Source organism: Zonotrichia leucophrys, chromosome 5, assembly GCF_028769735.1.
Source record: "Zonotrichia leucophrys gambelii isolate GWCS_2022_RI chromosome 5, RI_Zleu_2.0, whole genome shotgun sequence".
Lineage (NCBI taxonomy): Eukaryota > Metazoa > Chordata > Aves > Passeriformes > Passerellidae > Zonotrichia > Zonotrichia leucophrys.
Genome location: NC_088175.1, coordinates 30645256 through 30671895, shown reverse-complemented (window position 1 = coordinate 30671895; position 26640 = coordinate 30645256). Strand labels below are relative to the sequence as shown.

At 38.6% G+C, this 26640-nt stretch overlaps 1 protein-coding gene across 17 annotated transcripts in view; it reads left to right on the top strand.

Moving 5' to 3' along the window:
- NUMB (NUMB endocytic adaptor protein) overlaps positions 1-26640 on the top strand; it is a 92143-nt gene that overhangs the window by 22686 nt on the left and 42817 nt on the right. Inside the window, exons 2-3 of one of the 17 annotated variants that reach the window (XM_064713798.1) lie at positions 18004-18085; positions 18522-18627. The exons of 14 other annotated variants lie outside the window; for them this stretch is intronic. The gene's annotated coding sequence lies outside the window, so the exon portion shown is untranslated. Of the gene's footprint in view, positions 1-18003; positions 18086-18521; positions 18628-24453; positions 24473-26640 lie in introns of those variants that run through there. 2 more of the 17 variants (XM_064713797.1, XM_064713801.1) reach the window with 2 other exon arrangements.

The window sequence follows — 26640 nt, the reverse complement described above, 5'->3', positions numbered from 1 at the left end:
TTGGTGAGTGATGATCCTGTCCTTACCTTGACCCAAGAGCCTTTCACTGTATTTTCTCTGCCCTGACCAGTTGAGGAGTGGGAGTGATGGGAATGTCTTTGGTGGACACCTGATGTCCAGCCAAGGTCAGCCCACCAAAAAATTATAACTATTACATGAAATTTCTGAAATAACCAGAACAGCTAGCAATTTGATAGTGGTAAACATCTGACTATTTCCAGACAAATCTTTTCAAGTGATAGCAAATAAAGTGTTTTCAAGTGACAGCAAATTTAAAAAGTGTCAGGGAAGTATCTAAATAAATATATTGTCTAGGAGATTGTCATGGAAGTTCAGAGATGCTTAAGAGTGGGCTTCTGTATTACTGGTGCAGTGTTGCATCTTGACAGCTCTTGTCCCCAAAAGATTTGGTGGGGTCAAAAGTTTTTAAGTATTCAGCTATCACACAAACCTTTCATCTGTGTTAAGTCCTAATCCATAGTGGTATGCTGGCATTATGGCCTTTTTAGCTCATGCATAATCTTAGTATGCACTGCCTGACCACTGTTGCCATTTTCTGCCATTTGCATTTTTGTAATGAAACTGCAGGACTACTTTGTACTGTCACAGAGTTTTTCTCAAGAATGGACTAAAGAGCCTGTTCATCTTGGTAAAGTTGAATTAGGGAAACATTAGTTGGGTGAGTAATACCGTTCTTTTGTCCATGTGGGCAAACCAGTTTTTCTCGTTCAGTGGTAACCAGCATAATGTAAAATATGTGGATTTGGGTCATAGTTTCTTTGTTTCATTTATGATCTAACATTTTGGGAGGATTGTTTTAAGTTTTCCTGTCAGATTCTGAAACCATAATGAAACTAGCAACTTGAGAAACCAGCTTTGGAAAACTAGCACAAAATTTCATTATTCAGCACCTGGACCCTTTTAGTTTGGTTTTTTCTTTATGAAAGTTAAGTGCTGGGTGTTTTCTCAGCAGCTGTGTACAGATGTCACTGTTATGCTTAGGTGCCATTTAATGCAGGTAGGTGACCTGGTGGGGACTTTAATTGTAATATTCAGTAGCATGGACCTAGTCATATCAATATTTCTGAAAACTCAATGTCCATAAGCAGATTCCTTGAGAAATTTGGCTTAGCAGTGCTCACTGTTAGTCTTGTCACTTAGTGCTCAGGAATGAGCTTGTTTCATATTGAAGACTGATCTATGATAGGTACAGCTCTGGAGAGAAACTCCTTATTAAGGATATGTTTCCTCTCCTTATCTCTAAGGAAAGGAAATTGTATCTATACAATAGGATAAGAAACATTTTGTTCAGTTTTGAATATACTGGAATTAAAAACCAGTAACAGGAAAAACAGTCCTAATACTAAAGGTACTTGATGGGTTTTTTCTTTTTTTTCTTCTCTCCTAGACTCACACAGCATAAACAGATATATATCATACAACAATTTTTTTTTTGGTTGAAGATTGTTAGCAGTGGCTATTGAATAGGGTGAGATCTGATTAAAAACACAGAAATTACTTTCTCTTTATGGAAAGGAAGTAATATTATGAAATGGTCCATAGTATTGAAATTATAATTTATAATAGTTAATTGAAGTTTCTCAGTTTTGTAAAGTAAACTCCATTTCTTTAGATGTCCAAGTAGTAAAGGACCATTGTCTCGTCCACTCTGAAAAGGAATTTCCTGATGAGCTGTGTCTGACCTGTGGATCACTAGTAAGATTTTTACTTTGCTGAAGCTTTGTTCTGCATGTTTTGCTAAAAAGCTAAATACGGTGACTGTAACAGATCTGTGTATCTGTTAATTAGTAAATGCCATCAGTTTCTGGACAAAAAAAAATAAAATTTAATAGAATTACTTCTTGTCAGTTGATCATACTTTTTCCTTGGTGAGTACAGAAATAACCTGTAGAGATGCAGGCAGTCTCTGCTTTCCATGCTCAGATGCCTCTGTAGATGTGTGAAGTGCTGAGTGGTGTGACCCATCGTGCTGTTTCAAAACAGGTTTTCAAATGCTTGGTCAGAATTGAGTCAATATGGACGGGGCTCTGAGTGTCCTGGCCTGTAGGGATGCTTGAGATGTTACAGGTCTCATGTTAATACCTGGATTTTCAATAAATGTATTGAGAAGAGATGTAATTTTGCTTTTTGAATGGGCGGATGTTAATAGAACTAGAGCAGTAACTGGAAAATGAGTAAAAATTTAAATTTAAATAAATAACACTAATTTTCATTGTATCTTGGTTTTCTTCTTTATTCATTTGCTTTGATACCTGTTTCATTGAGTTTTAAATCTGATGGGTTAAACCACCTCTCACCAATGCCCACTGGGACACTGAGCCATTGACCACTGCTCTCTGGATGCAGCCAGCAGCTCAGTGTCCCAAAGGACATTGGTGACAAATGGTGTCCCTCAGGTGTCTGTGCTATTGAATATCTTCATGAATGATGTAGTTAAAGGGATCTGGTGCACCCTCAGAAAGTTTGCTGATGACATCCTCTGCTCTGCTGAGACCCCACCCACAGTGCTGCATCCAGCTCTGGGGTCCCCAGCATGGGAAGGACACAGACCTCTTGGAGCGAGTCCAGAGAAGGGCCATGGAGACGATTAGAGGGATGGAGCACCTCTCTTCTAAGGAAAGGCTGAAAGAATTGGAATTGTTCAGCCAGGAGAAGGCTCTGGGTAGACCTTATTGCAGGCTTCAGTGCTCCGAGGGGCTATTAGAAAGACAAACATTTTAGCAAAGTCTGTTGCAACAGGGCAAGGAGTAATCACTTCAAGCTGAAGGAGTCTATTTAGATAGGTTTTACATTTCTTAAATGAGAGGGTGGTGAAACACTGGGACAGATTGCTCTGAGAGGTGGTAGATGCCCCATCCCTGGAAGTGTTCGAGGTAAGGTTGAGTGGGGCTTTGAACAACCTGATCTAGTTGAAGATATCCCTGCTCATTGCAGGGGACATTGGACTAAATGAGCTTTAAAAGCTCTCTTCCAACCTAAACTGTTCTCTGATTCTGTGAAAATGGTATTTTTTGTGCAGGTATGATGCATTTCCAGTAGTAAAAGCACTTGCTCAGGCGGGTCTTTGTATTCACTATCACAGTCAGACAGAAAAAACCCTTTCTGACTGTTTTCTGAAGGTATCACGCCCAGCCTTTCTTCATCTGCCATTCTGCTGTTGATCAGGTTGTGAAAAAGAAGTAGATGAAAGAGCTGCATGCTGGGTATTTGAGTTTTAATGTGGGTTGGGGTCAAACATAAATAGCTGTATTTATAGAGGAAAGAGGGAGAACTGTGCTGAACTGATTATACTTGTAAATGCACTGGAGTTTTACCTAGAGCACTGAGCTGAAATGAGTACTTGTTTTGGAATAGATTTAATTAAAGTTTTGTTCAAAGGCTTTTTAAAAAACCTGTTAAATCAGTTAGGGAGTTAGTTAGCCACCAATTTAGAGGGAACCGATTAAGGACATACTGTTGGTTTCCTCAGATTTTCTTTGTTGGTGTTTCTACAGATGTTCAGATTCCTTGTGCCTTTAAGAATTGCCTCCTATCATACAGTGGTAGAGTGGCTGGAATGCCTCTAGCTGGATATACTAAAGCATATCTGGACTTCTGCAAAATTGGATTTTGTTTATCCCTCTTAGCTGCTAACTTAGCCTTAGGTTTGAAATGATTTATTATTTTAAAACACGCTGAAGTTTGGGAATACATTGCTTTTTATAAGTGTAAAGATGTCATTTTTGTCTTGACACATCAGGCTGTTAATAGTCTCTGCTTCTCTACAGCTTTTCCTGCTGCTGTTTGTTTTGGACACTTTGTTTAAACCAGCCTATTGCTCTAAAGTATGATTCCAATTCACAGAACTGCTTTTATGACCCTTTGCATGTGAGTGCAGCATCCACTATCCTGTGGCATAAAGCTGGCTATGCCACAGGTATATGGTTATGCTTGTTGGTAGCTCAGTCATTTACCAAGTAGAGTCAGAGATCTTTAATGCATACTGTCCAGGCCTAGTGAGTTGTGTAAATTGTTGGTTAGAACATTTTGCCTCTTGACACGTGTATGATGTTGCCTTGCCCTAGAAATGCAGGGCAGGCCTTGAGGTATGAGTTAATACATAAGATGAAAGAGCTGTATAATGTAAAATACAGAATATATAACCACCAGGATGCATGATTTAGATTTCCTGAAAGTAACAATTGACTTTCATCACAGTTATAAACAGAGAGGTTGTGCTGCTGTTGAGAAGACAGCTGTGTCGCTGCCTAATCATGCTCATTCCAGTGCATGTTTCTGACTGCAGGAGCAAGCTTGGCCATCATTAGTGTGATACTTGTGTCATGAGCTTAAACAGAGAGGCAATTTGGTTTCTTTGTTTTGTGTGTACTGTATTACAGTGGTTAAGTTAGAATATGCCCACTATGAAGCTTTTCAAGAAGTGCCTTTTCCCTTACTATACCCTTTTTTGAATCTAAACTTCACTGCTTCTGTGTGCATGAGGAATGGAAGAGGTGTGACTGGGATTGGCTTTGGACCTCAGTTTTCAGGTAGGTGTTCAGGGATATGAAGGGCAACAGGAAAGACTTGTGCAAGTACATCACCAGCCAGAGGGAGATGAAGAAAAACATGGAAAAAGCTGAGGTACTAGATGTCTTTTTTACCTTTATTGATAGTATTTGTCATCTGGAGTCCCAGGCCTTTGAGACTAGTGGGGAGGTCTGGAGCAATGAGCAATGAAGATTTAGCCTCAGTAGAGAAGGACCAAGTAAGGGAACATTTTAAAAAGTTTGCCACAAGAGAGTACATGGGAACTGATAGAATGCACCTATGAGTGGTCAGAGAGCTGATATCAGAGCAAAACCACTCTGAATTGGTTTTGAAAGATTGAGACAATAGAAGACTTTTCTTGAGGACTGGAAGAATGCAAGTGTTCTTTTGCCTCCAAGAAGGGCAGGAGAGTCTGGGTATTTGCAGACTGCTCAGCCTCACCTAGACCCCGGGAAGATGATGGAGAAAATTCTCCTGTGAAGCCATTTCCAAACATAAGAAGGACACAAAGATGATTAGCAATAGTTATTGTAGCTTTAGGTAGGGGAAATCGTACTTGACCAACCTGGCAGCCTTCCTTGACAAAATGACTGGGTTGGTGGAGGAGAAAAGAGAAGTTTGTACTGTTTAACTTTACCAGTACTTTTGTCATTGTCCCCCTTAACACCCTCACCATCTGGTCTAGCTAAGTAGACGAGGAAAGGAATTGCAAATTGGCTGAAGTGCTGGGCTCAAAGGGGTGTCAATGGCGCCACAAAGTCCAGCTGCAGGCCAATTAGCAGTGGTGTGCCCCATGGGTTGATAGGGCGTGGGCTCTTTGTTTTCAGTAACACCTGAGTGATGGGATGCCGTGCACCCTCAGCAAGTTCACAGATGGTGGAAAATTGGGAGGAGTGGATGGCAAAACAGACACCTTTGCTGCTGTTCAGAGGGACCTTGACAGGCTAAAGACATGGGCTGACACAAATCTTACATTTAAAAAGGTTCAGCAAGCAAATCTGCTGGAAGTGTGTCTGCATTCCAACATCATCATCCCTGTGCTTCACTGCTCACGCAGTTGCCAGGTGCTGGCAGACTGCTGGTACTCCACCTTGAGCAGCATACAGCCATTTATGTGTGGTGATTAGACTGAAATATGCAAAAACTGTTGGAGAGAACTATCAAAGTCCTAGAGAAGACTGCGATAACAAAACTGAACTTTTATTTTAAGGATAGTTGAAGTGTTGATGAGGTGATTTCACAGCTCTGGATGATTATTTAAATGCTACTTTATGTCAGAGTTCAGTGAGGTGAGGAATGTGAAAGTGGTTTTAATCATAGAGGTTTGCCCCTTGAAAATTTGCAGGGTTCTTGCTGTTTAGCCCTGTGTTGCTGAACCCATAGTCTGTACAGTCATCTCTGCTGCCACAAGTTGCATGTGATTTGTAAGTTATTTCTTTGTGAAAGTGCAACATCTTGTCCAGCTGTCCTTAAGTCTTCAAAACGAATTTTGTCACTTCACATTACTGTTTGCTGAAGCACCTCTCTTTCAAGGTTTTGAAATCTTGAAATCTTTTGAAATACATTAGCTGTAGTAAGCAGTTGCAAAGAAGTGGGTGATGAAGAGGCAAAACCTTTGAGGATGAAGATTAGGAACAGATTCTTGAGTTGTCTGTGTTTACAGGTGACCAGAATAGCTTCAGTAGAAGTGTTGGTGTTAAGCATCTTGTGTGATGCTTTATAAAGCATTTGATACAAGAAATTGGAATCCACGAGAAGGACTTGACGAAGATGACCCGTATTGATTGTCATGGCCAAACTTGCAAGTAAGTAGTAGTAGATAAATTCTGGAAGGTTTTCATAAACCTTAAAAAGTGAAACTCTAATGTGACTATAGTTGTTTGAAAGAAGAAAAAAGCAGCAGCTTTGTAGGATCAGTGCTGAGTGTGATCTTAGAAATGTAATAGTTCGCAAACTTCAGGAGGAGAACTTGGAATCATTGCATGCTACGGATTATGCTCTTCCCTGCTAAACAGCCCAGTGTATCAATTTCTGTTGCCTAAGGTTTGAGCTGGTCTGCTGTAGTGTGTCTTTATTGTGGTCTGATACTGTGACATCCTTCCATAGCTTTGTTCCTTCATGAATGGTGGTATATGAGTGGAAAAACCACTGCAAGTTTCTAAAATATGGGCAGTCTCTGCAATGGCGATACTTTTCAAAGTTGTTTAGCCACGGTACAAAACCAAACCAAGCCTCAAACTTTGATTAATGTGATTATGCAAAGAATAAGTGCCAAAGAATTGGTGCCACTGATGCTTGGTGTAGGTGTTCAGCTGTACACACAGCACTTTTGCAGGCTTCCGTCGTTAACTTTTTACTTATGTTGGGTTAGCAGATGTGTCCAAGGAAAGAATGGATTTTTTTGGTGCGTCAATGATAGATGACCATATGTATTAATTTCTGTATCACAAGTTTGTATGAGGAGGCAGAATGCAGACTGTTTGGCTGGAGGTGAACAAAAAAAAATAATCTCTCCTAATGTTCTGAATCTAGAAATAATGTTCCAGATACTTTATGGGTTCCAAGGTACTGTGTTAGATCAAAAGGGCATTCTCAAGCTTATTTATAAATCAAACCTCTGAAGACTTACATTTGCTGCAGTATTTTCAGCTAACAAATATACCTAAGTGTCTCTGCATCATCATACTGTAATCAACTGCAATCAGTTTGGCAATTGCTTAGATAACCCTTGTTGGAAGGAATATATCACTAGAAAGGGGTTCCTGTTTTAATCCTAATAATGCAAGCTGGAATGTGTGTTGTCTGCTGGATTGTTATTTGAAGTGGATGCCAGAAATTCTTATGATAAAATCAGTGATAATCGTTATGCCAGTTTAAGGAGGCACCAGCTCTGCCCCAGAAGTTCACAGGAAACTAAATCTAGAAAATGTGATTCAAGATGAGACTGTGTGTTAGCCCTGGAATACCTCTCATGCCAAATATGAGTACCCAAATTCTAAAAGCTTTTCTGCCTGTGTGACCTTAGTTTTATTTCTTGTCTGTGAAATTGATCTTATAATTTTGAGATGCTCTTGGCAGGGAATTGGTAAGAAAAATATTTATACAGTTGCAGCTGTGTGGTTCTTCCTCATGTATATACTGATTCCAGATGTCTAGATTCAAGCAGGAATTAAATGGAGTTGACTTTCTTTCTAAAAGAGATGGTAGTCATATCCCTGATGTGTACAGTAGCATGACTGCAGTGAAGTTTGTTAAAGATCTTAAAGTGACAGTAAGTGTTTAAACAGAGTTGTTTTTTCATTTTAAATAGAGGTAATTATGGCACAGTGTAATATGAGAACCACACCATTACAGCTAGATAAGCAATCCAGGACTTCATGAAAATCTTTTGATAGACTTTGCTCAGTCTGAAATTGGACTTCAAAAACTGACTTTTGCTCTTATAGGTTGCTCAGTGCAATTGAAGCTGACCAGTAAAAATACAGTGAAGACAAAACAATTCTGTAACAACTCTTTGAAGAAGGGGTATATTTTTCCTGTGAGTTTGTACGAAGCCCAAGTAGCAGCTCATAATGTAGTGAACCTTTCTAAAAAATTATGTTAATTAATCTTTTTCATGTACTAACGTATTTCTTTATTATTTGAAATGGCATTTGTGAATTTAGCAGTACTTCTAGTTCCTGAGAAATGGAGATCTCAATCATAGTTTAGTTTATAGAAAATGGTGTGTGTACATTGGACAGAATGCGACTAGAGCCTCGAAATTGTAACATCAGGTTTATTCGGTCTGGACTGTATGATTTGCTTTGTTGCTGTTTTAAAAAGCACAGTATGAAAGTGAGCTTCGCTGTTTGGTTTTAGGTTTTAATATATAAAGCTCAGATTTGGTTCTGTGACTTGGCTTTGTGTTTTGCTGTGTGTTGCTTGCAGAATTCTCTTTGCTATTTGATAAAATTACATTCTCTCTCAAAAAAATTCTTAGCTGTTACCCTGATGTTAAAAAATGATATAATGTATTTTATCTAAGGTATGAAAAGCTTGAGCTGGAAAAAATACTAAGTGTTTGAGATCTCATCTGCTGGGTTTATTTTCCTCCAAATCTCAGTTTCAAGTGCAAGTATCTAGAGATGCAAACTAATTGCTGACACTTAGTGATTGAACTAAATATGAGAGCAGGCTTGTCCAACTGTTTCACTCCAGTAAACATGGTTAGAGTTTATAACACTAACCTGAATTAAGCTTTTGTGTGGCTTTCAGTAGACATTTTACTATAAAAGGTTGAAGTAATGTTGCTTATTTGCTTAATGCTCTCCACTTGCTTTAAGAAAATGCAGAGATCACTGTTCATCTTGGGAGAACAGATAGCTAAATATAAAGGTAAATATAAATATAAAGGTATGATAATAAAATCACAATAAAACCACAATTAAAGTAGTCATTTGAGTAATCTGGGCCAGGTTCTTTTTGTTGATTTTGTGCTTGAGAAAATAAGACCTTTTGACCAGTAAAACGCAGTAATTTTACTTAAGAGAGAAATAGGTACAATATTACCAATTTATTTAGGAGACCTGCAGTTTATTATTGACCTAAACAGCTTGTTCTGTAAGAACTTGGTGCCAGTTCTAAGAAATATTGCAAAAGAACCTGATTAAAATACTTGTCATGGGCATCTCCTCACAGGTTTGAGAATGCAGTCCTAAAAAAGGAAACAGAAAAAATCCCCAAAACATATTTTTTTGTCCTAAATAGGTGCATGTACTTTACAAGTGAACAGACTTGGACTATGTTCACATAAATTCCAAATATCTATATTGGAAGAAATAGCAAATAATTAATAGCAGTTTTGTTCTGCTAAACCAGTTTCAGGAAACATGTAACTTCAAAAGAGAATGGATGTAACTATGAAAACTTTCACACCAGACTATCACACAGGGGGCTTCACAAATACCTTGTTCCTGGTTCCCTGCAGCTGTCAAGTGGACATGTTCATCAGGATTTCTGGTGTGGACAAAACTTGGTTAGAAAAGCCTCTGTATTCTTCGACAAGAAATTTTTTTGAAAGCCAAAATAAGTAACCAGCAAAAGTGTATTTATTGTCCTAATCTCCAGATTTGCACACTTCTTACTGCTTTCCTGACAGGATGTTTTGGTGGACAGTGTGTCCCTCCCTTAAGGTCAAGACAGGACAGGGAGCAGATCTTCGCCCTTTGGAGCTGGAGCCATTTTAAACAATGATGCACCTTTGATATGTGAGTGTCTGCAAGAAGAGGGGTATTAGCCACAGCACTTCCTCTTATTGTTGTGTACTCAGAACGCGTCACTAGGAAAGTCTCAAATCTTTACAAAGTCCACATTATAAACTGAACTGTGTGCAAAGCTGTAATTTGTGAAAACTCAGTTTCTTGAGGACCTTTGTACTGATTAGTTTAAAACTCTGCCCTTGCTTTGAAGATATAGTTTAGTAGGCTGTTTTACTCCATGTGACACAGCTGTTTTAAATGGCAAGGTAAATGCTGAGGGAGTTTTTTGGTAGCATTTCAGTTTGTTTTTCTGTTTATTTTTTCCCCGCAAATCATGACTCTTAATTTACATGCTTCACATTGATATAGACTGACTTTAGACACCTTTATATAGCAGAATTGGAGGGCTGGATTGGTAGGAAATTTAAAAAAAAAATTTTAAAATTTTTAAAGCAGTTTGCTGCTGAAAGTTTTCTTGTGAACTTTTTTCAGTGTTGCAACTAATTTCTGTCATAACAGTGCCGTGAGTTAGTGCTAAGAGAGTGCTGCTTCTGGATTACTTGTGTTATTACTCCTCATTATGTAAGCTTCCCAGTTTGAGAACAATGTCACTAGTTTAATTTCAGTGGCACAGATGCAACATTTTGAGAACTGCTTGACACTAGGAGTGCAAGAGGTATTGTGCCAGCTAATGCTGATATTTGCTCACTTGCCTGCAATTCTGAAATCTGAATTCTGATCCTGAAGTTTAATGTGTTTTCACAGGTACAGCACTCTGCTTACGGGGGTGTTGGTCCAGAAAAGTATTCTCCAAAAAAGCTGAATTCCTGAATTCCTTTTTACCATTGACACATAAATTGCTTTCAGATGAGTGCAAAGGAGCCGTCTTGGTAAATTAAATTATGAAGGGGACTCTGTATGGGTGTGTGCTCTGTGTTGTGGTAGTGGTGGTTTTTTCCCCTAGAGATCAGAATGTAAGTCTGATCTCTGATTACAGCCCAAAGAGCTGCCACAAGATCTACTGTAGTGGTTTGATAAGTGGTTAGCTCTTCTGGGAGGAGGGTTGGCAATGAATATCAATTTTCATAAGAGGTTTGATTTTTCATGATCAGGGGAAAAAAAAAAAATCTGCTTTATTCAGGCAGTAGATTCTACTCACCAGAATGATTGTTGAAACAAAATCATTCTTGATACACAAACTGTAGATTTGCTGGAAGATAGTAGTTTTAAGTATTGATGTTTGATAGGATTTTAGGATTTAATTAGGAACTGTTTGACTTGCAGAGAACCACCTGCCAGCTTAAGGTAAGTATGTAGAATTCTAACAGAAGAAGAGTAGCATAATTAATATCAACTAGCAATTTCATCAGGGATGAAATTATTTTGTAATTCTAAGTAAATTAAAAATAGTTTCGGTGCACTTATGGCAGTTGTAAAGCAAATCTTTTGCCTTTAAAGGGGGAAAAAAGATGGAAAAAGGATAGGAGAGGAAATCATGGCAGTCTTATTGGGTTAGATTTAATATTCACAACATAGTGATGTGTTGACTTCTGTGACGAAAACTTTCTATTAGTGCCTTCAGGGAGATGGGGAACGGGGGATTAGAGCTGTGACTTTCCTACTGAGAGCCTTTAATTCTGGTTTCTACAGAAATGAAGAGGACAACTGTCCACTCCTGAGTCTTCCTGAATATAAATGTGATGTTGTCTTTCACTTACCATGGGTTCTTTTTCTTTCTTTCTTTGTTTTTAGCTAAGAAGCGCTTTCTTTCCTCTGCTGTTTTTAATGGAACAGAAAATGGAGATGGAAAGGCATGGCTTCTTTAGGCTGGAGTTTGCACTGAGGCTCCTTGGTCTGTTTGTTTTCATGGGCTGCTGACGACTGGAATTGGTTGATGCAGCAGGACAGTGCACATGGAAGCTGAGAGGGAAGGGCACAGCAGAGATGTGCAAGACCAGTGTCCCCACTGTACAAACTACTCTCAGTACTGTGCAAGCTCTTCTCTAACCCCCCATCCCATAGTTGTGGTTTGGATCAGTTTAATTCTGGTAGCATTTTAATGTATGAATGAAGGGAGTGAGATAACCGTGGAAGAGCCCAGTGTTATCTTGTGAAACTACAAATGAGCTGGAGATCTGGCCCCAGCTCACATTTTGTTATTAATATTAGGACTTGACTTTTTGTTTTGGTTACTTGAAGACTGGTGGAAAGGGTTTTTCTTCCCCTCACTTTTGCCTGTATGGTATTTATCTGTGAGTGAAGATGTTCAAAACATGGTACTTTGGTGTATGTTTAGATAGTGATTGATGTTGGGGGTGGGTATTTCCTGATACTTAATGATGGTTTAGAAGAGTTAGTCATCATTGGCCAGGAAATACCAACTCCTGATTAGATCGAGTTCAATTATCCAGAAGATATTTCAGTGTCCATCTGAATGTGGTACATTGCCAGAGACATTGTGTTCATAATAGAATCTTGTTTTAGTGTTTAATTATAGAATTAGTGGCTGTATGTGGGTTCTGTGTGCTATAAATATGTCATCTTGAAGTCACTATGTTTGCTGCCCCAAGTTTTGGGAAGTGGTCAGGCAGTGTTGCCTAACAGTCGACTAAAATTCTGTAACTGCAAGAATTTTGGATTCTCAAATGAAAAAATACTTAGTACTTCTCTCCCTCCCTGCCCTTGGCCACCACAATTGCCATCTATGTAAATTTTGCAGTATATTTCAGGTTGGGATTCAGACTGCATCTTTTCAGGTTAATCCAGTTCCCTTTTACTTTCTGAGTGGGAGTGATGGTTGTCTGCTTTTAGTCCCATATACATGCATTAGTTTGTACTTGGCATGATAGAAATAAGTTTGTTTTAAAAAAACAGACAAAAATGGCAGAAGCTAACATATAAAACTACCAAACAACCATGGTACGTATAACCAAACTGGGTGTGTGTGTGTTATATTTTCTGACATTTATTAAAAAAAAATATCTCTGAGTATTTGTAGACTCCCTTTCCAGAGTCTGGAATATTTATATTTAATAATATATTTATATTTAATAATATATTATTCTGGATATTTGCTCTAGTCTTTACTGGCGAGGTAAACCATGTTTACTGAATATACTGTGGGAGTTCAAGAGGTGTAAAAACCACCAATGGCTTCTGTAGTTCAAGGCTGAAGGGAGAAATTCTGGAAATGTCATCCTGGCTGTCTCTATCTCTCTTCTGGCATTGGGTTCTTTCCTTCTCAGGACAGGTGAATTTTTCCAGCTCTAATTTTGTAAAAAACATATATTGGGACTTAGCTGTGTAATTGTAGGCCTCTATGCTTCCATTAAGTATTAAGCTCCTTTGGAATAGGCTGAAACTTCCTGCTGTCTAGGCTTGTAACTGTCTATTAGTACACCTTGGGATCCTGTCTGCACAGTTATTTTTATAGGTGTGCACTGAAGAGTAAAGTAGCTCTGCCAGTCACAAAGACAAACTTGAATGAGTGAAAGCAGGATTCAGGAATAACACTAAATTCAATTTATGGAACTGAGCATACTATATGCTGTACATTCCCAAATGTTTCACTCTGGACCTTACCCTACTCCTTCTCAGATGTTTTTTACAAGCTTTCTTATGTTATCAGTGAGCACAGCTGGAGCTCGTAAAACCTTGCATAAGCCTTGAAGACGCAGAGGAAATGAGGCATCTGCAGTGGCCCAATGATGCAATTGCTCAGGCTTTGCAGAAAAGGCAGGGTGGTGCTGAAGGTTTCATGAAGTCGTTGTACCCAAGTGGAGGACTGTTGATGCCTCCTAAAACTCACTGGTTTTCATCCTCTGTCACAGAAGGATGGACTTCATGACCACATTAACTGCAGAGATTAAAAGAAAATTTTTGGTAGATTATGTTTTTAATTTTATGTGGTTGTGTCAGTTGGTGCTCTGGTGGAATGTAGTAAGTGACAGTCACAATAAGATGTGCTAGCTTCTATAGCAGGGTATAGCTGTTGCTTCTGATAAAGCTTTTGCTTCTGATTGAGTTGTCCTAAGGTATTAGGACTGTAGTAGCTTGTTAGAAAATGTTTGCTTTGGAGTGTCAGAAGTGATGCAGGCACTACCAGAACCTGTGCAAAACAAGGCAGCTGAAGGTGGCTTTGGTTTGTGTATGCTGCAGTGTTTCCCAGATTGAGTTGGGTACCCTGGCTGTAGCCTTTGGGGCCATGTGCAGTTGGTTTAGGTTTCCCAGAGTGTTCCAGTGTACCTGCCCACAGCAAAGGCTGTCCAGGCCCTTCCTGCTGCATGTCATATCTGGATGCCTAATGTTAGGGGGCGTGGGTGGTGAAGAGAATTTGCAGGGAGTGTCTCAGGGCAGCCTGTCCAGTGAATCCTGTGTCACAGCTACATTCTTGCCTTACCTCCTTCTCTTGCAGAACTTTACCTTTTCATGCTCTGAATTTTGGGGAACTGTATCATCTGTATTTGTCTGTAGTGTAAATGACCAAGTCTGTATGGGTAGTAATCTGTGGAGTCCTTACAACAACAGACTTTTTCCCAAATGGTAAGTAAAGTGCTATGGAAACCAATGACTTAATACTATAGGGTAACAGTGAATGTCTTGTAGTTCTCAAATGCTGGGTGGACTGGATTCAAATTATTGAAGGAGCTATTTGTTAGCTCTTGTTTGAAATCAACAGTGTACTCTGTCAGTTCTCCTTTCTTTGATTGGTTGTGTAATCTGTTTATTCCCTGAACTAAGCTTTCTCCATAATTTCTTAAAAACTGAATACCACATCTTTTAATCTTAAAATTTTGTGAACTTTCGAATTTGAAAGATTCTATGAAATATTATAAATAAATTGTGGGACATCCTCAGGACATTTATTCCTTTTTAAAATGTGTATCTTAATATAACTGAGAACATTGTGTAGAAGTGCTATTCATGTTCTCGGAACTCATCTCAACCTAGACCTTTAACTTCAGTGAGATCTTTAAAAAGTCCCTGTAATTGTTTGCATAGGGAGAAACTTTAGCCACTTAAAATAGATTCAGAAAATGTTACTAGTTACTGATACGTTGAAAGTTTGAACTTTTGAAATGCAATATAGTGTAAATAAACAACGTGTGTTCTTACAGTGTTTTTAGTAGATAAGTTTAAATGTTTCTCTAGTTTGAAGACTGGAGTCTTGCTTGGATTTGGTTTTAAACATCATATTCATTAAGCTGATGTTATTAATATTCAGACTTCTACTCAAAATTTATTTTTTCTCTGATGCCAGTCTATAATTAGTCACTATAAAGGCTAGATAAGATGTCACACAGCAATAGCTATACCAGTGATGCCTTTTTATTAATGTTTTAGTTATTTCCTTAATTTTTTCCTTCTCTGACCTAGGACATGATGCTTAGTCAGTAATACTGACACACATTGCCTGCTCCCAGTCTCTGGTAACTATATCTACAAAAAGCACTTTTTTTTTTTTCCTTAATTAATTTTATAAAAGAGAATCAGTCAGAGATCTAGGTTCTGATTTTGTACCAAAGTGAGCATAGATTAACTTCACACAATGGTCATCAACCTGGGATACTTAGATTTTACAGAGGTGTTCAGTCATCCCTCTTGCTGGTTTGTTGCAAGTCCCTTGGGCCCTTCTGGAGTCTCCCTTCAAACCGAACAGCTCTGCTGAGAGCTTCACGTGTTGTAGCTGTTTCATTTTACAGACATAGTCGTTTTTTTGTGTAACATAATACTGGTATCCAGCAGGAAATCTCAAGACTATCAAATATTTTAGGAATGCTTTCTAGCCTTCTTTCCAGTATCAGGGAAATAAGTATATCAAGTAATCCTGTTTTGCATCACCCAAACCCCTCTACCCCTTTTGGAAAAAAATTTACAAGTTTGCTGTAGGTGTCTTCATTCTTGTGAAATGTAAGACAATTTTAAAACTTCTATTCAGATATTTATTGTTTTGTAAGTTCAGGGTGCCTTCTGGAAGAGGAATGTATCAGTAACAAAATTTTAAAAATCCTCTTTAGTAGAAAAGGATAGAGAATATTTTGAGTAGAAAAGGATAGAGAATATTCACCTATAGAGAATATTTTGAAAAGTAAAAATGTTCTTAGTAGAAAAACATCCTCCCCTTCCCATCAAACAACAGAAAAAGGGAGTAAGACAATTTAACTGCCAAAACTGGAGCAGATCCACATGTATGTTCAGCTATGAATATGATCTTAAGCTTGGGCAGACTTTAGGTATGTTCTGTGAAGTTAGCTTACGTGGTCACTCACATCTTTTGGAATTTTTGCCTTACTAGTTAATCTGGTTTTTCACACAAATTTTACGTTTTTTTGTAGAAAACATAAATTCAATAACAGGACTGTATGATAATATACAAGGGGGATTTTTCTGTAGCCCAAACTTCTGATTTCTTTCCCTGCCTTATTTCTTGATTGCTTTGTTTCTGTGAGAGTTCAGAATATGCAGACTGTATGCCTTAAAGGAGGCCATTTCCTGAATCTCCTCTTCTTCCTTAATTTTGTGTTGCTGGAACTTTGCTCAGTGTGTAATTGGTATTTGGGTCTCCCACATATGGCTCCAATCTCCTCCTGTACCTCCAGCACTGGATATTTATAGCAAGCCACCTAAATGCCTGATTCCAGCGGTGAGAAACTGACTCAGAGCGCGCTGCGATTTCTCCTGCGCCCGTGTCTGTGACCAACTGTGGAGTTTTGGCATGCATTGCATTCCTGGGTGTGGCTGGAGGACAATCCAAGATAACCTCAGTTATCTTGGCTTTGTTACAGCAGCCTGTTGCATTTTAGAAGTTCATGTTAGAGGCTATGAAAAGCATTCAGTTCCAGACTCTGAAGTTACTCTGTCACTTTCATCTTTAGTTCTTCTTTTTTTTGTAAGGATTCAGGGAGAGAGATGTTCTATGATGATAAAAAAGGCCTATGTAGATCACTAACTTGATATTTCAAAATATTGGGAATAGAAATTTATGTAGTTGTGCTTGCTTGTCAGCTTTGGGGTTTAGAATCCAGGGCACACTGAATTTCATCCCGTTCTTTCTGCTGTAGTTTCAGGGTTTTGGAGGTTTCATCTTGTACCACTAATAAGTTTACTTCCAGTCAGAATGATTGTAATGTTTCATCTTAAGAAACTTCTAAAATTCAAGTTGATGGACCAAGAAAGGACTCAGCCTTGAGTTAAACGTGAAAACAGAAGGACCAAGTACAGGAAAGAAACTGAACATGGAAAAACCCACAGTAGCTGTCAGCCATGATGCATGGACTGCAACCCTTTCTGGTGATAAGGAACTTCCAATAGGCAATGTGAATATGAGTGTCCTGGAAACTGTTGTCACTTAATCGTGTTGTCATCGCTCAGACTTGAGACTTGGAAGGGCTGAGGAAGTTCTGTCACTTTGTGTGGTCAGACACTGTGTACTTTATAAAGATGTTTCTATATAATCCCTGTGTAAACAGTGATGGTGGTCAACCTTAGAGGGTGTATTTCACAACAGAGAGAAGTGCAAAAGGAGAACGTGATTTTTGCCCCTTCCTTTGTAGAGTGTTTTCTTACAGACACTGAGGGAACAATATAAGAACTCTGAATTCATGAAATACTTAATTTATCCTTAATTAAAAAGGAGTCATTTAAATAGGCTGCCCTTGAAAATAGCTATTACATTTGCAAATTGATAGATTTCATTGAAGAAGCCTTCTTTATGTAAAATACTGAATGTAAATATCTGAAGAACATGTTATTGCATTGATGATTGATCTTTTTTGGTGATACTTGTGAGTTCATCAACTTTGCCTTACCACTGAAAAATGTCAATTTGGTGTTACTCTTAAATCTGGTTAGTGTGAAATTTGAGAAAAAGTGGTTTGTGGCTTGCAACAGCCCTCTTTTTAGGCATGTGATTCAATTGCCTATAGACATTTGCACAATTTCACTGTCATGAGACTAAGTTGGTCAGAGAAATATATGTAAAAGCTACTTGGCTGTTTCTGCTCCTACTTTATAGATTAAGTTTGTGATATAGGGATCCAACTTTTCAAGTCTCAGTGCTGGCAAAGCTGTGTATTTATGCTTGTAGCAAGGCTTTATATAAAGGCTTTCAGCATCTCTTACTGCAGTGATTAGACTGCTATAATGTTGAAAAAAATCTCTTCTAGAGAGATGAGTTTTGTAGTTGTTGTCTGAGAATTCTTTCCTTTTCCAGGAAGTAACACCACTGAAGGAGACCACTGCCTTTAGTTGCGCTGGTTGTTTGGTGTGATGCGTGCAGCTTCAGAGAGCTGCAGGTAAGATGCTGTTGTGTAGATGATCTCAGGGGGTGGAGTTAGAGCTGGGAAGATGTAGTGCAAACCATAAGCAGAGTAGGAGGGTGTCTCTGTAACATAGGTAATTGCAGTGCACCTGATGGACAATCAGCCTTTGGAATGAAATCTGACCTTTGAGAATGAATGGGAGGTATGAACAAGTGCTTGATGATGCAAGTAGGGAGCCTTAGCCATTCTGCTGTAGACAGCCTTTGGTTTCCTATAGTTGGCTGATGTATTTTTGCAAGACACCAATTGTCATTAGCTAACCAGTTGTGAAGATTGCTAAAGCTGCCAGAGGAATGGTGCAGTTTGAGCGGACTTTAAGTTCTGCCATGTGCACTGATGTTTTCTGGCCAAGTGAAATGTGTGCCTTTGGTAATCTCAAAGTGACATAAGGTGATGCTTGGTCCTCCAGGAGCTGTGGTCAAGATCGACTCGTCCAGAACTTGCCAGCAAGGAGGGATTATCCCAAGATTCTGAGTTGAAAGGAACCCACAAGGATCATCAAGACCAGCTCTTAGGTGAATGGCCCATATAGGAGCTGAACCCGCAGCCTTGGCATTATTGGTACCACACTTCAGCCAACTGAGCTCATCTCAGTGGCACAGTATGCCAGCTTCTTAGGAGATGTGATTTCCTAGAGTGGAATAAGCTCACTTTCTACCTCAGTTCAGTACCTATGTCACCAAGTCACTAAGTAAATAAGGTGAAGTTTAATATATGTAGAGGAATTGTAATTAAGGAATCTATAATTGATTCCTTGTGAAGGAAGGTGGTGTTGTCTCCCACCTAATTTTAATAGCATTCTAAATGGTGTTATCTATATTGTCAGTGTCCTATAAGCTGCCTGTTGTCTAAGAGAAAACTCAGAAATGGAAGGCAGGGCATACTGTTAAGGATGGTGATATATGAATGGAGTAATTGTGCTACAGTCTCCTGCCAGAATAATGGAGGTGCTGTTCAAATCAGTGGACTCTGTGACTAGTTGCTGATGAAGATAACTCAGTTGTGACTTTTATGGTTGTGTGAATCTGGCAGCACAATGTTCAGTGTCCTTTTCGCTGAGTCCCTGCCTGCCTTGATGCCACATGCCAGCTGTTCCATTGCAGGCATTTTTAGGCTGCCTTCCTCTTCATCCTGTCTTCTGTTGCCCAGCTCAGTTGCCACCCCAGGAAGCAGCTGTCTTTTATGAAAGCAGGGTGGTGTTCTCCATACCAAGATGGCAAGACAAGGGACATGATTTCATCTGTAAGCCTGGGCAGTAGCAGCAGCACAATTTCCTACTTGCCCCACCTGTAGAGCTCATACTGCTTTTATGTCAAACTCACTCATATGAGGAGAGAAATTTGTTGCTTGCCACTGTCCACATTCATCAGCAGGCAATGCAGAATATGGCAATGGTAGAATATGAATTATTCAGGGAAAATTCATGTGAGTGATGCCTTGGTTACCTTCTGCCACTTGCTCTGTGCTGTGTCTGGTTTTTGAGGAGTGACTTGTAGAAGTGCATATGCTGCAGATGTGGAAAGGCTGCCTTTGGGTGCAGGATTTCAGGGCCATCAGGTGATATTTCTGTCTTTGCTGAGCTTGAGGCTTCATTGATTGCTGTGATGGACTTGAGAATGAAGACAAATTTTCCTCATTATTTCCTGTTTGACTTTTCTTGTTCTTTTGCAAAGCAGTTTAAAGTTAGGAAGATGTCAGGTGCTGTATGATTCAAGAGGCTATTGCAGCAATGTGGTTTTCCGGCACGTGTTACTTACAGGCAGTGCACTTTCTGTGACTCTCTCTTTCTGCCACCAAATTCTGAGTGTTGCAGCAGATCATTGTAGCTGTTTTACTGTGAACAACACTTGATTTAGAAAGGTGAGAGACATCTGTGGGTTTCACAGTTCTGGCCTAGCTGAGGTCATTCAGTCAGACTGGTGTGTTCGTGAGGGCTGTTTGGCAGCACTGGAGCTGCTGAATTGCCCCTGTTGCTGGCAGCCCTACCTGCGGTGCTGTACTGACTTGTGGGCAGCCTGATCTCCCTCTGGGGAACATGACCTGCCACACTGCTGTGGAATGCATTTCACCTTCTCAAGGAAACACAGCTGTGATCACACATATGATAGGCAGCATCCTACTTTGCTCAAGATCATGATGGGGGTGAGGAATGTTAATTTCTAAACCAGGAAAAAACCACATACCTCTCTAGTTCGGGGTGATGTTAATATTGAACTTTTTTCCTGGGTTTGAACAACTGTAACAAGATGGTCAAAAGCTCAATTTGTTTGAATAATGAACATCTGAATAATGTTTGAATAATGAACATGGTCTTTTTGTCCATGTCTCAGATGGCAGCTTATTTTAAAGAGAATTAATGGGTGCAATATGCGATATTTCTGTAGTTCTTATCAGCCCTAGCTGATAGAATGTTTTACTGATGGTTCCTGACTTAATTCAGTATATACTGCTTGTAATTATATCTTCATTTGAAGCTTTTGAAATAAAAACACCTTTTCATGATCTTTTCTTACTCATAATATTAAATTAACCATTTATTTCCATATTGGGGCTAAAATAAACATATATTTTAATTAAATATTTTTATTTTATAAAAATAAAATACAAAATAGTTTAGAATCAGTTAGGTGGGAGAGCTGTTAATGAGGAATAGTGAGACAGTTTTGTGAAAATTTATAGGATTTTGGTATTTATGGAAGAGGGTGATAGTCTTAGCTCCTTGTATAGGTAAACTGGGACCCTGAGAGGCAGCACTGGCATTTTGAGGTGCACGTCGTAACTTTGTCTTTTAATGTATGATTGGTTAACTTTTAAAGTGGTTGGTTTAACTTCATCTCTCTGAGTATTCTGTGTCTTACTTCACTAAGAGTATGGGAACAATTTTGATCTTAATTTCTAAATTCTACAGACAATTTCAGTGGAGGTTTTTCATTATCACATGAAGGTTATTTTAAACTCTCTGTGTTAGAATGTGCGTTCTGGCCTTTTCTTATTAATAATAATAATTTTGAGATCTGAGTGTAGCTTGTGGAGAAAGCCCACATGCAAAGGCTTGTTCTTGGCTTTTAATGCATGGTTGTTTTTTGTAGCAGAAATTCTGTGCTGATCTTGAAAGAGATAAAATCTGCATGCTAGCAGAATTAATATGGGGAAGAGAAAGGTAACAGAAAAAAGTTGAATTAAGATCCCAATATTATATCACCAGGAAGGTGGTGCAGTAAGTCTGAATCTATTATATTCTAGTCCATTGTATTCTGAGACTTCACCTTCTGAATTACCATAGACTTAGTTTTGACCAGAAGGTGAAATGCTGATGTGAGTTCTTGCAGTTGGTTTGGTAGGTGAAGCAGTTCTACCAGTTTGGAGCAGTCTGTCTCAGGTAGCAACATGAAATTCACATAATATACTCCCCCCCCCTCCCCCTCCCAGCAGTGTTATATTAGATGAACTGGTTTAAGTATTGTTTACAGGCTGGAATTAAAATCCTGTTGTGGTCTTGGAAAGACCAAATATTTTGACTAGATTGTTAGAGAAATTAACATATTGCTTCCATTTCTTAATTAAAGCTTTCATTAAAAAACTTCATTATCTTGAAGGAATTTTGTAATCATTAATTTGATTTTAGATGAAAAGGGTAACCATCTCTTTGGATGTATACAGAGTTACTTATTTAGAGAAATACATTTTCATTGTTACATATACTTAAAGTGAACTTTCTTTTCTCTTCACTGAGTTTAATGGCAGTAAAAAAAAAAACAATGGAGAGGAACTGCGGGATTTATTGATATCTGAAGCTTTGTGTGATAATACTTGCTGAGCAAGCGGTTGTGGATTCAAAAGTATCATTGCTGGTCAAAAATAATGTCTTACTAATTTTAATGACCATCATGAAATCTGGTAACTTCTGTGGAAGGAAATGTCTGAGAGTTTATTATCAGTGTTTAAGAAAACAGTGCCTGTGAAATTTTGTAGCAGTTTAATTCCTATCTACAGCCTCCATAAAGTCCAGCATTACTATCCTTACAAGCAAAAGGCTTTAAATGCCAAGTGATAGGAAGAGGGAGTGGGGGAGGGAAGTATGCATCTGTTTATAAGAGCAGACATGAAAAACTTTACTTGGAATTCTTCCATAAAACCTCAACCCTTGAATGCAGACTGATGGATTCATCCTTCTTTTTAATTCCGTGGAGTTCACCCCTTCCCTCCTCTCACCTCTTACCTCAAATTAAAATATGCAAACATTGAAATTAGTAAGATGAAAGGTTTTGCCAAAAGTCTGAGAAACTTCAGGTCTGTTGCCATGAATAAAGAAAAATCCAGCCTTGACTGGAGTTGTGGCAAATTGGTATAATGGAGTACTAATTCCAGATAGTGGGCTTGTTCTTTAACAGAAACACTGAAATTATCTAAAAAAACATTATGTTGTGAGGTACAGAGAGAAAATGACATTAAGTTCCACATGAAACCTTTTATCACCCATATTGGACTTGACCAAATCACTTTTATCATCTCCCATTTATTTCAGGCCATAGATTCCTTTTTTCTTTTTTTTTTTTAATATCCATGGAGTCATGGTTATAGCTTCAAGAGAGAGGGATTTTTAAGAAAAGTACTATAGGAGAATCTGAGATGGAGGTGGGACAGTAAGTCACCAAGTGAACGAGTTCTTGCTGCTGTCATATGAACATTGTTCTGGTAACTGATTGTGCTACACTTGGATTTGGGGAATGTTTTATTCCCAACATTACATACATCTGGATTTTATGAAGGTAAATGCTTATAAAAGACATTTTTTCAGTTATGTTGCTATATATAATTTTTTTAATCACTGAAGTTTGCTTAGATCTCAAGGCTTTGCAGTAAGCAGACATGGGAAGCATTAGGGATGAAGTGAGGTTTTACGTGCTATGTCATCATAAGGAATGCTAGTTGTCTATATACAAAATGGTACCAGAAAGCTGGAATTGTGTTGGAATTCCCTGTTTAGACACCTCTCACAGGGAGTATGGTGACAGATTCCTTAAATGTTTTCTGAGTTGTGTGGCTGATGAAACACGTGGCTCATATTAGACTCTGGAGAGGATACAAAATATTTTTAAAGGTATTTAACTGGTGAGGGAGTTCAAAAAGCATTGCATTCTGTGTGCTTAAAAGTATTTACAGCTTGTGTCTGACTTTGTTAAGCTAGCTTCTGATTTGCTTACATTTGTGTAAAGCAAATGGATTTGGAAATTCTATTAGTTCCTTGTAATGCTTTGTAAAGGGTTATTCTGAGAAAAGTGTTATGGAACAATTGAAAACTTGCACTGGATAGGTGTACAAATGTATACAATAATTCCTACTATAATAAATAAGATTCGTGTAAAGAAAAATTTATGTTCTTAGAAGTCAACCACAGTTGCAGTGCTGGACACCAGAGTGGGTTCCTAAAAACATTCTGCCTATATTTTACATGAAAGTGAACTTTTTCTGTTGTTGGGCTTAATGAGGGATGATCAGGTGATTTTCTGATATCCTGACAGCCAGAAAAAATTACTGTATCTTTTCTCTGGGCTCATTTGTATTATTAAAACCCGCCACTTTTTCACAAAAGCTTGGTGCAACGCTTCACAATTTCATTTGACTTCTAAATTAATATTAAAAATGCCTTTTCTGTCACTCTTGCTCCTCCTTCTTTGCATTGGCTGCAGTCAAAAGTGTAGTTGATTTAGCGTGAACAAGCTGAAGAAAACCCACAGATAAGAGGGCCTTAATTATGTTTAGCTGTGGAGGATGGGAGCGATTGAAGTATCTTGAGCTGCCATGTAACAGCTGCCAGGCAGTGACTGACTGGAGTGCTTGAGCCCAGCACAGCAATGGTGTAACAGGGAGTCATCTGTCACCCTGTGAATGGCACACGTCGTGGCAGTTAGGCTAATTTTCATTTTGTAATTGAGACTGACTAAGTGCACCCATGGCTTATTGCCACAATAATTCAAATTTTGTGAGCTATTTGGAATATCCAGATTGATTTCATTTAAATGTCTCGAGCTCTAAAATCTCCTGCTTCTGTGTGTGTTTTGGAGAGGGAGATCCCTTCAGTGTAGTGAGGCGGCTCTCGGTGCTGCTGCGGCCGTGGGGTGTGGGCAGTGCTGTGACAGCTGCCACGCGGAGGTGTGGCCAGCTGGACGGGCCCCGAAGGGACACCAGCCTGGGAGCTGGGCTGCTCCACAACAAAGGCTTCACAGCACAGTAATGCTCTCTGATACTGTCAGTGTTGGATCCTGGCAAGAATAGAAGATTAAGACGTGAAGCAAGACTTCCCAGCTGGTCAAATGGGACTGGGTGATTTCCTAAATGGATGGCTGCACCACCGCCACTGTAGGTTCCAATACCTTTAGGAAGTTTTGATCAAATAATTAATCTGGGTGCTTTGGGGATTTGTTTTTAAAAATTCCTTTCTATTTTTAGTTTTTAAACTTTCTCAGAGCTAGGAATTGTGCTGCTTGATTTTCTATCATGAAGAGAAACACTATTTTATTAAAACCTGGACTGCTGGAGGATTCTATTGCTTTTTCAGAGTTCCTACAGTATGAGAATTGGAAAATTATCATTCCCTTTTTATTTTCTAACATTATGATATTGTAATTGTTGTAGCTTTCCCCCTGGGAAAATTTGTTTTCTGAGGTGAAGACCTTGGATGTATCTAATCTGTCTTTGAGCTGAAGGTATTAAGTAGTCCTTGTTATCATCCTTATCCTTGCTTCTTTTCCCTGCACCTTCCAGTTTCATTTCAGGGAGGGTATATGAACTGCAGCAACTATATGGTATTGAAGCTGAGTGTAATCTGGTCTTATGCTGCAGCATCCTGCTTGCTTTGCACTGCTCCTTTCATAATAATTCTTTCATAGTAATTTAATAATAATTAATGTTGAAATATAAATAATTTAATAATCATATCATAATAATTCTTACTACTGTTTGCTTATTTGACAATTAAATTTTTGGAGGACTAAAAATGAGTTATGACCTTTCCTAGACAGTAATAATGACTTAATTCACATGCATTGCTATTTATAATTACAGTGGCTTTTTTACCCTTCTTCCATATGCTTTTCTCTGCTGTTTTTATTATAGAATTATTTCTTCTTGTGAGATGATCTTGTATTTTTAAAATCAGCTTAATCTACTCCTGAACATTTTGCATCACCTGCACAGTTCTTGAACTTACTTCTTTTGAGAGCGTACATGAATGAATGAGACATTGCTGGTTGTGGCTCTTTATCTCCCTGTTTTGTATCTGAGCACTCTACTACTCTTGTGCATTTGCCTAATTTCTCTGTACCTGAATCCTGCTTGCTGACAGACTCAGCAGCACTACTGTTCGTTCCCAGTGGAGGTTTCTCATGAGGCTGATAGAAATGTATGGTTTGTTGTTCCAAATGTTTCCAGAATGTGGGCCAAGGTGGGCTGTTGGGCTGGACCGTGCTGTGGGCTGGTGTAGTGCAATGTTGCAGGAGCAGTTGGCCAAAATGTGAGTTGTGATACTTTGTATAAGAACCAAGGGTAAAGCTTCACTATGAAGCTTCACTATGAATATTCATATTCACTATGAATATTTTTTAATATCTTGCTAAAATATATCCTCCTAGTAAACTGGTTTCGAGTGCAGTTGGTTCCTACAAGGTGTGCTCTGGATCTGTAGCTCATTTTGTCTGCTCTGTCTGCTCTTACCTAAGAGCTGGAACAAAAAATTCTGTGTGTGTTCGTATGGTTCTGGACTCCCAGTAAGCAGGGAGTGATCAGGTCAACAGCACAAAGGTATGATTGACTGATTTGTATTCGACCCTGTCTGTTACTAAGCAGCAGATGTTAGGCCTTGTTTAGTCAACACCGGTTGTTTGCGTATAAAATACTCATAGGTCCTATGGAAGTAAACCCTAAGGTTTGATTGATCTACCAGTAAAGGATGCTTATTTTACTTGTATAAGAGTATTTTTTAAATTTTGAAAATGCATTTATTTTCGTGGGATTTGACATACATAAATTCAAGCTGCAGTTTGTGGAATTGGGTGATTAAAGAACATACTTTTTGGCTGTTTCAGCTCTTTTTGTTCTTTCTTTTATATCTAATTTCATTTTGAAATTCAGCATGTATTTGTAAAGATACCTTTTAAACCAAGATGTTTGTGACAGTGTTCACAGGGGTTTTCGGATTGGGGAAGAGACAGAGATCTGACTCTGTTTTAGAAGGCTTGATTTATTACTTTATCATATATATTACATTAAAACTATACTAAAAGAATATAAGAAAAGGTTTCATGAGAAGGCTAGCTAAGAATAGAATAGCAAAGAATGATAACAAAGGTTTGTGGCTCTGCTCTCTGTCCGAGCCAGCTGGGCTGTGATTGGCCATTAATTACAAACAACTCTGAGACTAATCACAGATCTGCCTGTTGCATTCCACAGCAGCAGATAACCATTGTTTACATTTTGTTCTTGAGGCCTCTCAGCTTCTCAGGAGGAAAAATCCTAAGGAAAGGACTTTT